At 45.3% G+C, this 15711-nt stretch overlaps 1 protein-coding gene across 7 annotated transcripts in view; it reads right to left on the reverse strand.

The window, feature by feature from the left end:
• DIP2C (disco interacting protein 2 homolog C) overlaps window positions 1-15711 on the reverse strand; it is a 442508-nt gene that overhangs the window by 400030 nt on the left and 26767 nt on the right. The window lies entirely within an intron of this gene.

A 15711-nucleotide genomic window follows, 5' to 3' on the forward strand; every position in this document is an offset into this window, starting at 1 on the left:
ACTACAGAATTAGGGCCATAAATAATGAGTTTTGTTTGGCTGTTAACCCTTGCTTTGTAACTGGAAAAAAAATATTAAAATGGAAAATCTGCCAAAAAAGTGAAATTGTATCTCTATTTTCCATTAAATCTTGTGCAACACCTAAAGGGTTAACAAAGTTTGTAAAATCAGTTTTGAATACCTTGAGGGGTGTAGTTTCTTAGATGGGGTCACTTTTATGGAGTTTATAATCTAGGGGTGCATCAGGGGGGCTTCAAATGGGACATGGTGCCAAAAAAACAGTCCAGCAAAATCAGCCCTCCAAAAACCAAACGGCGCACCTTTCACTCTACGCCCCGCTGTGTGCCCGTACAGTAGTTTACGGCCACATATGGGGTGTTTCTGTAAACAGCAGAGTCAGGGCAATAAAGATACAGTCTTGTTTGGCTGTTAACCCTTGCTTTGTTAGTGGAAAAAATGGGTTAAAATGGAAAATTAGGCAAAAAAATGAAATTCTCAAATTTCATCGCCATTTGCCAATAACTCTTGTGCAACACCTAAAGGGTTAACGACGTATGTAAAATCAGTTTTGAATACCTTGAGGGGTGTAGTTTCTTAGATGGGGTCACTTTTAGGGAGTTTCTCCTCTAGGGGTGCATCAGGGGGCTTCAAATGGGACATGGTGTAAATAAACCAGTCCATAAAAATCAGCCTTCCAAAAACCAAACGGCGCACCTTTCACTCTACGCCTCGCTGTGTGGCCGTACAGTAGTTTACGGCCACATATTGGGTGTTTCTGTAAATGGCAGAGTCAGGGCAATAAAGATACAGTCTTGTTTGGCTGTTAACCCTTGGTTTGTTAGTGGAAAAAATGGGTTAAAATGAAAAATTAGACAAAAAAATGAAATTCTCAAATTTCCTCCCTATTTGCCAATAACTCTTGTGCAACACCTAAAGGGTTAACAACGTATGCAAAATCAGTTTTGAATACCTTGAGGGGTGTAGTTTCTTAGATGGGGTCATTTTTGGGTGGTTTCTATAATGTAAGCCTCGCAAAGTGACTTGAGACCTGAACTGGTCCCTAGAAATTGAGTTTTTGTAAATTTCGGAAAAATTTCAAGATTTGCTTCTAAACTTCTAAGCCTTATAACATCCCCAAAAAATAAAATATCATTCCCAAAACAATTCAAACATGAAGTAGACATATGGGGAATGTAAAGTCATCACAATTTTTGGGGGTATTACTATGTATTACAGAAGTAGAGAAACTGAAACTTTGAAATTTGCTAATTTTTTTCAATTTTTTGTTAAATTAGGTATTTTTTGGTGCAAAAAAAATTTTTTTTTTGACTCCATTTTACCAGTGTCATGAAGTACAATATGTGACGAAAAAACAATCTCAGAACGGCCTGGATAAGTCAAACCGTTTTAAAGTTATCAGCACTTAAAGGGACTCTGGTCAGATTTTCAAAAAATGGCCTGGTCCTAAGGTGTAAAAAGGCTGTGTCCTTAAGGGGTTAATGGTTGGTAGGGGTTCAAATACTTATTTCACTCAATGGAATGCAAATCAGTTGCTATCTTTTATTTAAAGTTTTTTTTTCGATTTTCCTTTTGTTGTGCTATCTGCCACTGTTACAATAAACCTACCATTGAAATGATACTGTTCTGAGACTTTTCATTTCTTTGTCATTGGACAAACTTACAAAATCAGTGAGGGGTCAAATAATTATTTCCCCCACTGTATATGTTCACCACCAGCACCTAAACATAAGCAAAGGATGTGCAGCCGGTCAATACATCTAGTTGCAGACCCACAGAGGACGTCTTGTTGTGACTTATAAAAATAAAGATTAGCAGCTTCCTATTTTTTGGGCACAACTAAAGAAACCCCGCACAATTTTGCATGGTAAAACACAGCAATAGCCGAGCATGGCTGGCAGGTAAAGGAACTGGGGCTGTGGTTTATTTTTGCATATCGCAGAGGATCCAATGTATCCCCTGGTTCAGATAAACTAGGAGAAATATAATTATGGCCAGTAATTGCCACTTGAAGCATTAATGTTCGGAGTAGGAGAACATTATATCCGCTCCAGTGCAGATAACATGCCCCAGAACTGAAACATCAAGCTCTATTGTATACCGCAGACAGACGGCCGCATACAACAGAGCGCCCAATCACTGCTCCAGCAATAAAACAGGAAAGAATTTTTCAGTCTGTTATTTTAAAGGGGCACTCCACAACTGCTGCTGCTTCCAGTCTCGCTAATCGTTCGAATGACCGTTCAAAATCTGCCGGCAGCACCTCCCATCATGTAAGCAATAATGGAAGAGGGGGGGACACATACAAATAACCGTATCCACAAAAAACGGACAAAAATTGAAATGTGTAAATGCAATCAAAAAAGAGCAATGATCAATTGATATTCGATACTGGCAATTTATCTGCCTGTGTAGTAGGATCCTAAGGGCTTATTGGTGGAATCATTTTTTCTTTTCCATATGCTATCAGTTTTAAAAACGGACAACACATGGCCCCATACAAGTCCGTGAGGCTATACACACACGTCCATTTTTTTTTCCATGGGTCCAATCCCAAACCAGTTCAAGTCCTATTATGGTCCGTTTTTTGCAGATCAGACTCTCTCAATTTAGTCAATGTGTGCGAGACGAAAACGGAACGCACAGTCAAGTCATCCGTGTGCTCTCCGTTTTATGGTCGTAGTTTACCGCAAGATCACAATAGAAAACACCTTACCCAAGTACATGCATAGGGAAATGATGCTTATTTATAAGAACCAATTTTTCAGATTTTTCTGGAAACATCAGCTTTATCGCATACAATCAGGTACTCTATTCTGTAGGCTACTTTCGCACTCACGTTTTGTGCGGATCCGTCATGGACGGATCCGTTCATATAATACGACCGTCTGCATCCGTTCAGAATGGATCCGTTTGTATTACCTTTAACATAGCCAAGACCAATGGAGGACGGATCCGTTTTCTATTGTGCCAGATTGTGTCAGTGAAAACGGTTTGGCTCAGTTTCATCAGACGGACACCGGACTGCTGCAAGCAGCGTTTTGGTGTCCGTCTCCAAAGCGGAATGGAGACTGAACGGAGGCAAACTGATGCATTCTGAGCGGATCCTTTTCCATTCAGAATGCATTAGGGCTAAATTGATCCGTTTTGTACCGCTGGTGAGAGCCCTGATCAGTTCTTTTCCAGTATAGAGCCCCTAGGGCGGAACTCTATGCCGGAAAAGAAAAACGCAAGTGTGAAAGTACCCTAATACAAATAACCATTACGCTTAGCGTTAGTCCCAATTCCCACTAGGCAGCTTTGACGCAGTTTTAATTTTTGGAGCATAAAGCAGAAGAAAAACCTAAAGAGAAAACAATATCATTGAACGTTTCAGAAGTCTCCTCTTTTTAGTTGGACCAGGGTGCATATTCGTCATTAGCGAATATGACAAATGTATTCGTCATATTCCTCAAAACGAAGATAACAAAAGTATTCTCCATCTTCGTTTTAGCTCCATATTCGTCAACTTCGCTAATTCTAGCAATCAAATAGGAAGGTTGACTATAGAGACAGCTGTGTTTAATTCGCTATGCGATAATATTACTTTGCTTTTTTTTTTTTTTATAAATAGAATCATTATAATAATCAAGTATGGCACTATTGAAGGCAACAGAAGATTGCATTAGGCTTGTCAGTAAAAGCAAAAAAAGGAAGAGACCACTGTGGTACTCAGCAGAAGTGGCCAAAATCATTAAAAACAAAAAGATAGCATTTAGGAATTATAAAAAAACAAAAACAAAACGAGGATGACAGACAAATTTATAAGATTAGGCAGAGAGAGGCCAAACAAGTTATAAAAGAGCTTCCAAAGCACAGGCAGAAGAGAAATTAGCTCAGTCAGGGAAAAAAGGCGATAAGGCATTCTTCAGATACATAAATGAAAAAAGGAAACTAAAACAAGGAATTACAAAATTAAAAACTAAAGAAGGAAGGTATATAGAAGATAAAGAACTAGCTGACTGCCTCAATGAATACTTCTGTTCAGTTTTTACAAAGGAAAATGAAGGAAAAGGACCTCAGTTAGGAAAGAAGACTAATGAATCTTTTGATGCATGTGTCTTTACAGAGGAAGAGGTTCTAAGTCAGCTGTCTAAAATTAATACAAATAAGTCACAGGGGCCTGATGGTATACACCCAAAGCTATTAAAAGAGCTCAGCGGTGAACTAGCAAAACCATTAACAGATTTATTTAACCAATCACTGGCAACAGGAGTTGTCCCAGAAGATTGGAAATTAGCAAATGTTGTGCCCATTCACAAGAAAGGTAGTAGGGAGGAATCGGGCAACTATAGGCCAGTAAGCCTGACATCAATAGTGGGGAAATTAATGGAAACCATACTTAAGGAGAGGATTGTGGACCATCTAAAATCCCATGGATTGAAAGATGAGAAACAGCATGGGTTTACTTCAGGGAAATCATGTCAAACTAATCTTATTGATTTTTTTGATTGGGTGACTAAAATAATAGATGGAGGAGGTGCAGTAGACATCGCTTATCTAGACTTTAGTAAGGCTTTTGATACTGTCCCACATAGAAGGCTTATCAATAAATTGCAGTCATTGGGCTTGGACTCCCATATTGTTAAATGGATTAGGCAGTGGCTGAGGGACAGACAACAGAGGGTTGTAGTCAATGCAGTATATTCAGACCATGGTCTTGTTACCAGTGGGGTACCTCAGGGATCTGTTCTGGGACCCATATTGTTTAATATCTTTATCAGCGAAATTGCAGAAGGCCTCGATGGTAAGGTGTGTCTTTTTGCTGATGACACAAAGATTTGTAACAGGGTTGATGTTCCTGGAGGAATACACCAAATGGAAAAGGACTTAGGAAAACTAGAGGAATGGTCAAAAATCTGGCAACTAAAATTTAATGTTGATAAGTGCAAGATAATGCACCTGGGACGTAAAAACCCAAGAGCAGAATATAAAATCAGTGATACAGTCCTAACCTCAGTATCTGAGGAAAGGGGTTTAGGGGTCATTATTTCAGAAGACTTAAAGGTAGGCAGACAATGTCATAGAGCAGCAGGAAATGCTAGCAGAATGCTTGGGTGTATAGGGAGAGGAATTACCAGTAGAAAGAGGGAGGTGCTCATGCCGCTCTACAGAGCACTAGTGAGACCTCATTTGGAGTATTGTGCGCAGTACTGGAGACCATATCTCCAGAAGGATATTGATACTTTGGAGAGAGTTCAGAGAAGAGCTACTAAACCGGTACATGGATTGCAGGATAAAACTTACCAGGAAAGATTAATGGACCTTAACATGTATAGCTTGGAAGAAAGACGAGACAGAGGGGATATGATAGAAACATTTAAATACATAAAGGGAATCAACAAGGTAAAAGAGGAAAGAATATTTAAAAAAAGAAAAACTGCTACAGGAGGACATAGTTTTAAATTAGAGGGGCAAAGGTTTAAAAGTAATATCAGGAAGTATTACTTTACTGAGAGAGTAGTGGATGCATGGAATAGCCTTCCTGCAGAAGTGGTAGCTGCAAATACAGTGGAGGAGTTTAAGCATGCATGGGATAGGCATAAGGCCATCCTTCATATAAGATAGGGCCAGGGGCTATTCATAATATTCAGTGTATTGGGCAGACTAGATGGGCCAAATGGTTCTTATCTGCCGACACATTCTATGTTTCTATTCAATTTTTTTTTAAAAAAGCAGTAATATAAATCGCATAGCGAATTAAACTTAGCTGTCTCTATAGTCAACTTTCCTATTTGATTGCTAGAATTAGCGAAGTTGACGAATATGGAGCTAAAACGAAGATGGAGAATACTTCGTTATCTTTGTTTTGAGGACTATGACGAATACATTCGTCCTATTCGCTAATTCTACCAAGCCAACCATAGTAAACCAGGTCCAAGTTGAAATAGCAATGCGATTAATTCAAGTTATAATATTCGAATTTCGATTTCAACTAGGGCTGCACGATATGGGAATTTTGTGCAATTGCGATTAGGGCCCTAAAAATTGCGATAACGATATGCGATGCAATATTTTGGGATTTTCCCATATGAGCCGCTGACGCGGCTGGGTATGACATAGTTATAGGGGATCTGTGGATGATGCACTGTTGGGGTGGATCTGTGGAGGACGCTGCTATGGGGTGGATCTGTGGAGGACGCTGCTATGGGGTGGATCTGTGGAGGACGCTGCTATGGGGTGGATCTGTGGAGGACGCTGCTATGGGGTGGATCTGTGGAGGACGCTGCTATGGGGTGGATCTGTGGAGGACGCTGCTATGGGGTGGATCTGTGGAGGACGCTGCTATGGGGTGGATCTGTGGAGGACGCTGCTATGGGGTGGATCTGTGGAGGACGCTGCTATGGGGTGGATCTGTGGAGGACGCTGCTATGGGGTGGATCTGTGGAGGACGCTGCTATGGGGTGGATCTGTGGAGGACGCTGCTATGGGGTGGATCTGTGGAGGACGCTGCTATGGGGTGGATCTGTGGAGGACGCTGCTATGGGGTGGATCTGTGGAGGACGCTGCTATGGGGTGGATCTGTGGAGGACGCTGCTATGGGGTGGATCTGTGGAGGACGCTGCTATGGGGTGGATCTGTGGAGGACGCTGCTATGGGGTGGATCTGTGGAGGACGCTGCTATGGGGTGGATCTGTGGAGGACGCTGCTATGGGGTGGATCTGTGGAGGACGCTGCTATGGGGTGGATCTGTGGAGGACGCTGCTATGGGGTGGATCTGTGGAGGACGCTGCTATGGGGTGGATCTGTGGAGGACGCTGCTATGGGGTGGATCTGTGGAGGACGCTGCTATGGGGTGGATCTGTGGAGGACGCTGCTATGGGGTGGATCTGTGGAGGACGCTGCTATGGGGTGGATCTGTGGAGGACGCTGCTATGGGGTGGATCTGTGGAGGACGCTGCTATGGGGTGGATCTGTGGAGGACGCTGCTATGGGGTGGATCTGTGGAGGACGCTGCTATGGGGTGGATCTGTGGAGGACGCTGCTATGGGGTGGATCTGTGGAGGACGCTGCTATGGGGTGGATCTGTGGAGGACGCTGCTATGGGGTGGATCTGTGGAGGACGCTGCTATGGGGTGGATCTGTGGAGGACGCTGCTATGGGGTGGATCTGTGGAGGACGCTGCTATGGGGTGGATCTGTGGAGGACGCTGCTATGGGGTGGATCTGTGGAGGACGCTGCTATGGGGTGGATCTGTGGAGGACGCTGCTATGGGGTGGATCTGTGGAGGACGCTGCTATGGGGTGGATCTGTGGAGGACGCTGCTATGGGGTGGATCTGTGGAGGACGCTGCTATGGGGTGGATCTGTGGAGGACGCTGCTATGGGGTGGATCTGTGGAGGACGCTGCTATGGGGTGGATCTGTGGAGGACGCTGCTATGGGGTGGATCTGTGGAGGACGCTGCTATGGGGTGGATCTGTGGAGGACGCTGCTATGGGGTGGATCTGTGGAGGACGCTGCTATGGGGTGGATCTGTGGAGGACGCTGCTATGGGGTGGATCTGTGGAGGACGCTGCTATGGGGTGGATCTGTGGAGGACGCTGCTATGGGGTGGATCTGTGGAGGACGCTGCTATGGGGTGGATCTGTGGAGGACGCTGCTATGGGGTGGATCTGTGGAGGACGCTGCTATGGGGTGGATCTGTGGAGGACGCTGCTATGGGGTGGATCTGTGGAGGACGCTGCTATGGGGTGGATCTGTGGAGGACGCTGCTATGGGGTGGATCTGTGGAGGACGCTGCTATGGGGTGGATCTGTGGAGGACGCTGCTATGGGGTGGATCTGTGGAGGACGCTGCTATGGGGTGGATCTGTGGAGGACGCTGCTATGGGGTGGATCTGTGGAGGACGCTGCTATGGGGTGGATCTGTGGAGGACGCTGCTATGGGGTGGATCTGTGGAGGACGCTGCTATGGGGTGGATCTGTGGAGGACGCTGCTATGGGGTGGATCTGTGGAGGACGCTGCTATGGGGTGGATCTGTGGAGGACGCTGCTATGGGGTGGATCTGTGGAGGACGCTGCTATGGGGTGGATCTGTGGAGGACGCTGCTATGGGGTGGATCTGTGGAGGACGCTGCTATGGGGTGGATCTGTGGAGGACGCTGCTATGGGGTGGATCTGTGGAGGACGCTGCTATGGGGTGGATCTGTGGAGGACGCTGCTATGGGGTGGATCTGTGGAGGACGCTGCTATGGGGTGGATCTGTGGAGGACGCTGCTATGGGGTGGATCTGTGGAGGACGCTGCTATGGGGTGGATCTGTGGAGGACGCTGCTATGGGGTGGATCTGTGGAGGACGCTGCTATGGGGTGGATCTGTGGAGGACGCTGCTATGGGGTGGATCTGTGGAGGACGCTGCTATGGGGTGGATCTGTGGAGGACGCTGCTATGGGGTGGATCTGTGGAGGACGCTGCTATGGGGTGGATCTGTGGAGGACGCTGCTATGGGGTGGATCTGTGGAGGACGCTGCTATGGGGTGGATCTGTGGAGGACGCTGCTATGGGGTGGATCTGTGGAGGACGCTGCTATGGGGTGGATCTGTGGAGGACGCTGCTATGGGGTGGATCTGTGGAGGACGCTGCTATGGGGTGGATCTGTGGAGGACGCTGCTATGGGGTGGATCTGTGGAGGACGCTGCTATGGGGTGGATCTGTGGAGGACGCTGCTATGGGGTGGATCTGTGGAGGACGCTGCTATGGGGTGGATCTGTGGAGGACGCTGCTATGGGGTGGATCTGTGGAGGACGCTGCTATGGGGTGGATCTGTGGAGGACGCTGCTATGGGGTGGATCTGTGGAGGACGCTGCTATGGGGTGGATCTGTGGAGGACGCTGCTATGGGGTGGATCTGTGGAGGACGCTGCTATGGGGTGGATCTGTGGAGGACGCTGTTATAGGGGATGTGTGCTATGACACATAGGGCCATGAGGGAGGGGGCAGCATAAGACATATAGCATCTTATGCTGGTCCCCCTCATGGCCCTATGTGTCCCCTCATGTGTCCTAAACTGTGCACATAACTGGCTTTGTGTGTAAAGTATTTTACTAGTGTGTAAAACAATCTCTCTCCTATTGATAACATGGCCAGCCTCTGTACTCACTGTCACTATGAATGCACTGCAGCGAGCGGCAGCGATACTAAGTGACGTCAGGCCGGCCGGCCGGCCCGCTCGCTCGCTGCCGCTCGCTGCAGTGCATTCATCGTGAAAGGGAGTACAGAGGCTGGACCTGTTATCAATAGGAGAGAGATTGTTTCACACACTAGTAAAATACTTTACACACAAAGCCAGTTATATGCGCGGGGCCCCTTCATATATAATCGCGGCATTTTCGGGTCGGCCAAATCGCCATATCGCATTTGCTGATTATCGCGATTCGATTATTTTTTTTCGATTTATCGTGCCGCCCTAATTTCAACTTAGCACTGCTATATTCCATATTAGGCTAGAATTAACGAATATGGAATATAGCAGTGCTAAGTTGAAATTGAAATTCGATTATTATAACTTGAATTAATCGAATTGCGATTTCAACGTAATTCTCAAATCCGACAGTACATTCTAGTATGGAGACGTTCCCATGGTGATGGGGACGCTCCATGAGCACGGAAGTCGTCAGAAGCGGCAACGGGCACTGACTGGAGCAGCCAGGAATCCTAAGGACAGGTAAGTACTACTTTTGGGAAGTGGGAAAGAAAAAAATATAACAATTTAAAAAAAAAAAAAAATATTCAAAATATCGAATTTATAGCACTATATTCAAAATATTTGCGAATTAGCGAAGTGCCGATATTCGCAAAAAAAAAATTAGATATTCGAATATACGCGCTCAACACTAGTGTTGAGAATCAGCAGAGATTTAGTAATGGTGACTGTACCTTTAATTTGAAAAGGGACTGTCACCCTTTAGGAGATGTGCTCAAAACCAGTGCCACCATTATCCATGGCCTGAGCCATCCACGCGAATGAATTTATTCTGCAATTCGTATCAAGTTCATTATTCATCACATGCAGAGAACGGTTATATAATAATCCCATATTCTAGTGTGTTGCAAAAATGGAAAAATAAATAAAATTAGCAACAGATTAAGCGTAGACCATATAGACAATGATGACATAGAAAACATCACAGGGTAAGGGCTCTTTCACACTTGCGTTGTTGTCTTCCGGCATAGAGTTCCGTCGTCGGGGCTCTATGCCGGAAGAATCCTGATCAGGATTATCCTAATGCATTCTGAATGGAGTGAAATCCGTTCAGGATGCATCAGGATGTCTTCAGTTCCGGAACGGAATGTTTTTTGGCCGGAGAAAATACAGCAGCATGCTGCGCTTTTTGCTCCGGCCAAAAATCCGGAACACTTGCAGCAATGCCGGATCCGGAATTAATGCCCATTGAAAGGCATTGATCCGGATCCGGCCTTAAGCTAAACGTCGTTTCGGCGCATTACCGGATCCAACGTTTAGCTTTTTCTGAATGGTTACCATGGCTGCCGGGACGCTAAAGTCCTGTTTGCCATGGTAAAGTGTAGTGGGGAGCGGGGGAGCAGTATACTTACCGTCCGTGCGGCTCCCCGGGCGCTTCAGAGTGACGTCAGGGCGCCCCACGCGCATGGATGACGTGATTGCATGGATCACGTCATCCATGCGCATGGGGCGCTCTGACGTCATTCTGGAGAGCCCCGGGAGCCGCACGGACTGTAAGTATACTGCTCCCCCGCTCCCCACTACTACTATGGCAGCCAGGACTTTAATAGCGTCCTGGGTGCCATAGTAACACTGAAAGCATTTTGAAGACGGATCCGTCTTCAAATGCTTTCAGTTCACTTGCGTTGTTAAGGATCCGGCGGGCACCTCCGGCAAATGGAGTACACGACGGATCCGGACAACGCAAGTGTGAAAGAGGCCTAAGAGATGTAATAATAATAAAAAAGTGGCCCTATGTTGTGGGCGTGTCCAAGCTGATAAAAGGCGGGGCAACACAAATAGGCAGGGTCAACAGAAGTAAGCAGGGCCAGCAATACTGTAGTGCAGAAGAAAATGCCACCTCAGCAGAACCATATAACACAGTGCAGCACAATATACCGCCCCAGCAGAACCAAATACCACAGTGCAGCACAATATACTGCCCCAGCAGAACCAAATACCACAGTGCAGCACAATATACCGCGTCAGCAGAACCAAATACCACAGTGACAGTGCAGCACAATATACTGCGTCAGCAGAACCAAATACCACAGTGCAGCACAATATACTGCGTCAGCAGAACCAAACACCACAGTGCAGCACAATATACTGCCTCAGCAGAACCATATAACACAGTGCAGCACAATATACCGCCCCAGCAGAACCAAATACCACAGTGCAGCACAATATACCGCCCCAGCAGAACCAAATACCACAGTGCAGCACAATATACCGCGTCAGCAGAACCAAATACCACAGTGCAGCACAATATACTGCGTCAGCAGAACCAAATACCACAGTGCAGCACAATATACCGCGTCAGCAGAACCAAATACCACAGTGCAGCACAGAATATTGTCACACTCACCACAGTATGAAACTGAATCATCGTTCTGAGGATGGTGACACAGTTGAATTCAGAGGGCATCAGCGGCTGTTGGCAAGGTCCATAAGTGCCTGATGCTCCTACATTAATGCCGAGAGCATCAAATCTTGTACCTGGCTGATGGCCATGAGGAGGGCTTGGGTGGCCCCCTGGGCATCGGCCCACTGGAAAATTTCCCTGTAGGGTCTACAGCCAGTCTGCGTCTGTGTGATGCCCGTGTTGCATCTGTTTTTTTTCCCGGAACCACTGTAAAAATGCCTATTCTTATCTGCAAAACGGAAAACTATAGGACATGTTCTATCTTTTTTGTGGGCTGCGGAACAGACATACGGATGTGGAAAGCATCGTTTTTCTTGCATCAGCCCTTTAAAGAAGCGCTCATTGACCTGTTATATCATCAATGGCTGTTATGGTCCTGCATCTGGCTATGTAACAGGACCCTGAAGCTTCCTGCACATGTCTATATAATAGCGCCATATGAAGTAATGATATGGCACCCATACGGACACTTACTGTACCTCTGCATGCTTCTGATTTCACAGGGACGTGCATGCTCCAAACAGCTTTGTAGATATAGCACATGGAGACATTATGGCTCCATACTACGGAGCTGTCAACTGCCATATAGGCTCCATGCACACATGCTGTGTATACGGGACACTGGATATGGAGTATACTGGTGGACTGGTTAATCAAGGCGCCTTCACACTGCAGTATGTAACGAAGCAGTGAGTGGATTCACATATGAATCCTCATCAGTTGTGCCGATAACTCTACAAATGTACATAATATCCTGAGCTAAATACATGCACAGCGGGACTTTATCTCCTGACCTCACAGTCTGCTCCAATGTATCAGCGTAGGTATAATCTATCAGTCAGAAGTACACGCTGTTTAGCCCTCAAAGTACTGCCAAGGTCGAATGCAATTATAGCAAATGCCCAGAAGAAGAATGGTTGTTCCGACACGGAGCAGCCTGCCAGATCCTCTACTTCACCGCCGGATCCCCATTGACTCAGTGGATCATCCAGAGAGACGCCTTTGGTGGACCTGGCTCATCAATGGAGATGCTCTGGCAGACCTGGCTCATGGATTACATGGTTGGCCACTCATTTTCCCTGCAGCAGAAATGAACGAATGAATTAATCTCCTTCAAGCGATGATGGCCGATTTCCAGAGGTTCTTTGTGAAAAATATCGAGCATGCATCGTATCAGGGGCAAATCTTTCTATCTATTGTTGGCTTTCGCCTGTCACGTACACTGACATAAAGTGATTCTCTTAAGTTACCAACTATTTTTACACCACTTGTTATTGGACAATTTAAAACTTTCATTTAAATGAAGTATGTCAGGAATTGTAATTTAACGCCCTCTCCAAACTTTTGCTCAGACTTATTATAGACAAGAACAGTGTGCGTTTGTAAATTATATATATATATATATATATATATATATATATATATATATATATATATATATATATATACACACACACACACACACACACACACACACACACACATACACACAGTGGATATAAAAAGTCTACACACCCCAGTTAAAATGTCAGGTTTCTGTGCTGTAAAAAATAAATAAAAATGAGACAAAGATAAATAATTTCAGAACTTTTTCCACCTTTAATGTGACCTATAAACTGCACAACTCAATTGAAAAACAAACTGAAATCTTTTAGGTGGAGGGAAGAAAACAAAAAAAATTATAATAATGTGGTTGCATAAGTGTGCACACCCTCTTATAACTGGGGATGTAGCTGTGTTCAGAATTAAGCAATCACATTCAAAATCCTGTTAAATAGGAGTCAGCATACACCTGCCATCATTTAAAGTGCCTCTGATTAACCCCAAATAAAGTTCAGCTGCTCTAGTTGGTCTTTCCTGACATTTTCTTAGTCGCATCCCACAGCAAAAGCCATGGTCCACAGAGAGCTTTCAAAACATCAGAGGGATCTCATTGTTAAAAAGGTATCAGTCAGGAGAAGGGTACAAAAGAACTTCCAAGGCATTAGATATACCATGGAACACAGTGAAGACAGTCATCATCAAGTGGAGAAAATATGGCACAACAGTGACATTACCAAGAACTGGACGTCCCTCCAAAATTGATGAAAAGACGAGAAGAAAACTGGTCTGGGAGGCGACCAAGAGGACTACAGCAACATTAAAGGAGCTGCAGGAACATCTGGTAAGTACTGGCTGTGTGGTACATGTGACAACAATCTCCCGTATTCTTCATATGTCTGGACTATGGGGTAGGGCGGCAAGATGAAAGCCTTGTCTTACGAAGAAAAACATCCAAGCCAGGCTACATTTTGCAAAAACACATCTGAAGTCTCCCAAAAGCATGTGGGAAAAGTTGTTATGGTCTGATGAAACCAAGGTTGAACTTTTTGGCCATAATTCCAAAAGATGTGTTTGGTGCAAAAACAACACTGCACATCACCAAAAGAACACCATACCCACAGTGAAGCATGGTGGTGGCAGCATCATGCCAAGGGGCTGTTTTTCTTCAGCTGGAACTGGGGCCTTAGTTAAGCTAGAGGGAATTGTGAACAGTTCCAAATACCAGTCAATGCTGGCACAAAACCTTCAGGCTTTTGCTAGAAAGCTGAACATGAAGAGGAACTCCATCTTCCAGCATGACAACAACCCAAAGCATACATCCAAACCAACAAAGGAATGGCTTCACCAGAAGATTAAAGTTTTGGAATGGCCCAGCCAGAGCCCAGACCTGAATCCGATTGAAAATCTGTGGGGTGATGTGAAGAGGGCTGTGCACAGGAGATGCCCTCGCAATCTGACACCTTTGGAGTGTTTTTGCAAAGAAGAGTGGGCAAATCTAGTGCTGTAATAAAATCAAAAGGTGCTTCAACAAAGTATTAGTTTAAGGGTGTGCACACTTATACAACCATAATTTATTTTTATATTTTTTCTTCCCTCTACCTAAAAGATTTCAGTTTGTTTTTCAATTGGGTTGTACAGTTTATAGGTCACATTATGGCTCCTTTCACACATCCGCAATTCCTTTACGCATTTTGCTTAACGGAATTGCGGACCCATACATTTCTATGGGGCCGGACGACGTGCGGCCCCGATCCGGAATTGCAATAGCGGACAAGAATAGGCATATTCTCTTAGTGCCGGCAATGTGCGGTCCGCAAAATGCGGAACGCACATTGCCGCTGTCCGTGTTTTGCGGATCCGCAAAACACACATGGATGTGTGAATGGACCCTAAAAAGAGGAAAAAGTAATGCAATTATCTAGTCAACCAATCACATGGCAGTTGCTTCAATGCATTTAGGGGGGTGGTTCTGGTCAAGACAATCTCCTGAACTCCAAACTGAATGTCAGAATGGGAAAGAAAGGTGATTAAAGCAATTTTGAGCGTGGCATGGTTGTTGTGAAATACTCAGACCGGCCCGTCTGGCACCATCTGCTCAGTTACTGGGATTTTCACGCACAACCATTTCTAGGGTTTACAAAGAATGGTGTGAAAAGGGAAAAACATCCAGTATGCGGCAGTCCTGTGGGCAAAAAATGCCTTGTGGATGCTAGAGGTCAGAGGAGAATGGGCCGACTGATTCAAGCTGATAGAAGAGCAACGTTGACTGAAATAACCACTCGTTACACCCGAGGTATGCAGCAAAGCATTTGTGAAGCCACAACACGCACAACCTTGAGGCGGATTGGCTACAACAGCAGAAGACCCCACCGGGTACCACTCATCTCCTCTACAAATAGGAAAAATAGGCTACAATTTGCACGAGCTCACCAAAATTGGACTGTTGAAGACTGGAAAAATGTTGCCTGGTCTGATGAGTCTCGATTTCTGTTGAGACATTCAAATGGTAGAGTCCGCATTTGGCGTAAACAGAAGGAGAACATGTATCCATCCTCTGATGGCTACTTCCAGCAGGATAATGCACCATGTCACAAAGCTCAAATCATTTCAAATTGGTTTCTTGAACATGACAATGAGTTCACTGTACTAAAATGGCCCCCACAGTCACCAGATCTCAACCCAATAGAGCATCTTTGGGATGTGGTGGAACGGGGAGCTTGGTGCCCT

Source organism: Bufo bufo, chromosome 5, assembly GCF_905171765.1.
Source record: "Bufo bufo chromosome 5, aBufBuf1.1, whole genome shotgun sequence".
NCBI classification, from domain to species: domain Eukaryota; kingdom Metazoa; phylum Chordata; class Amphibia; order Anura; family Bufonidae; genus Bufo; species Bufo bufo.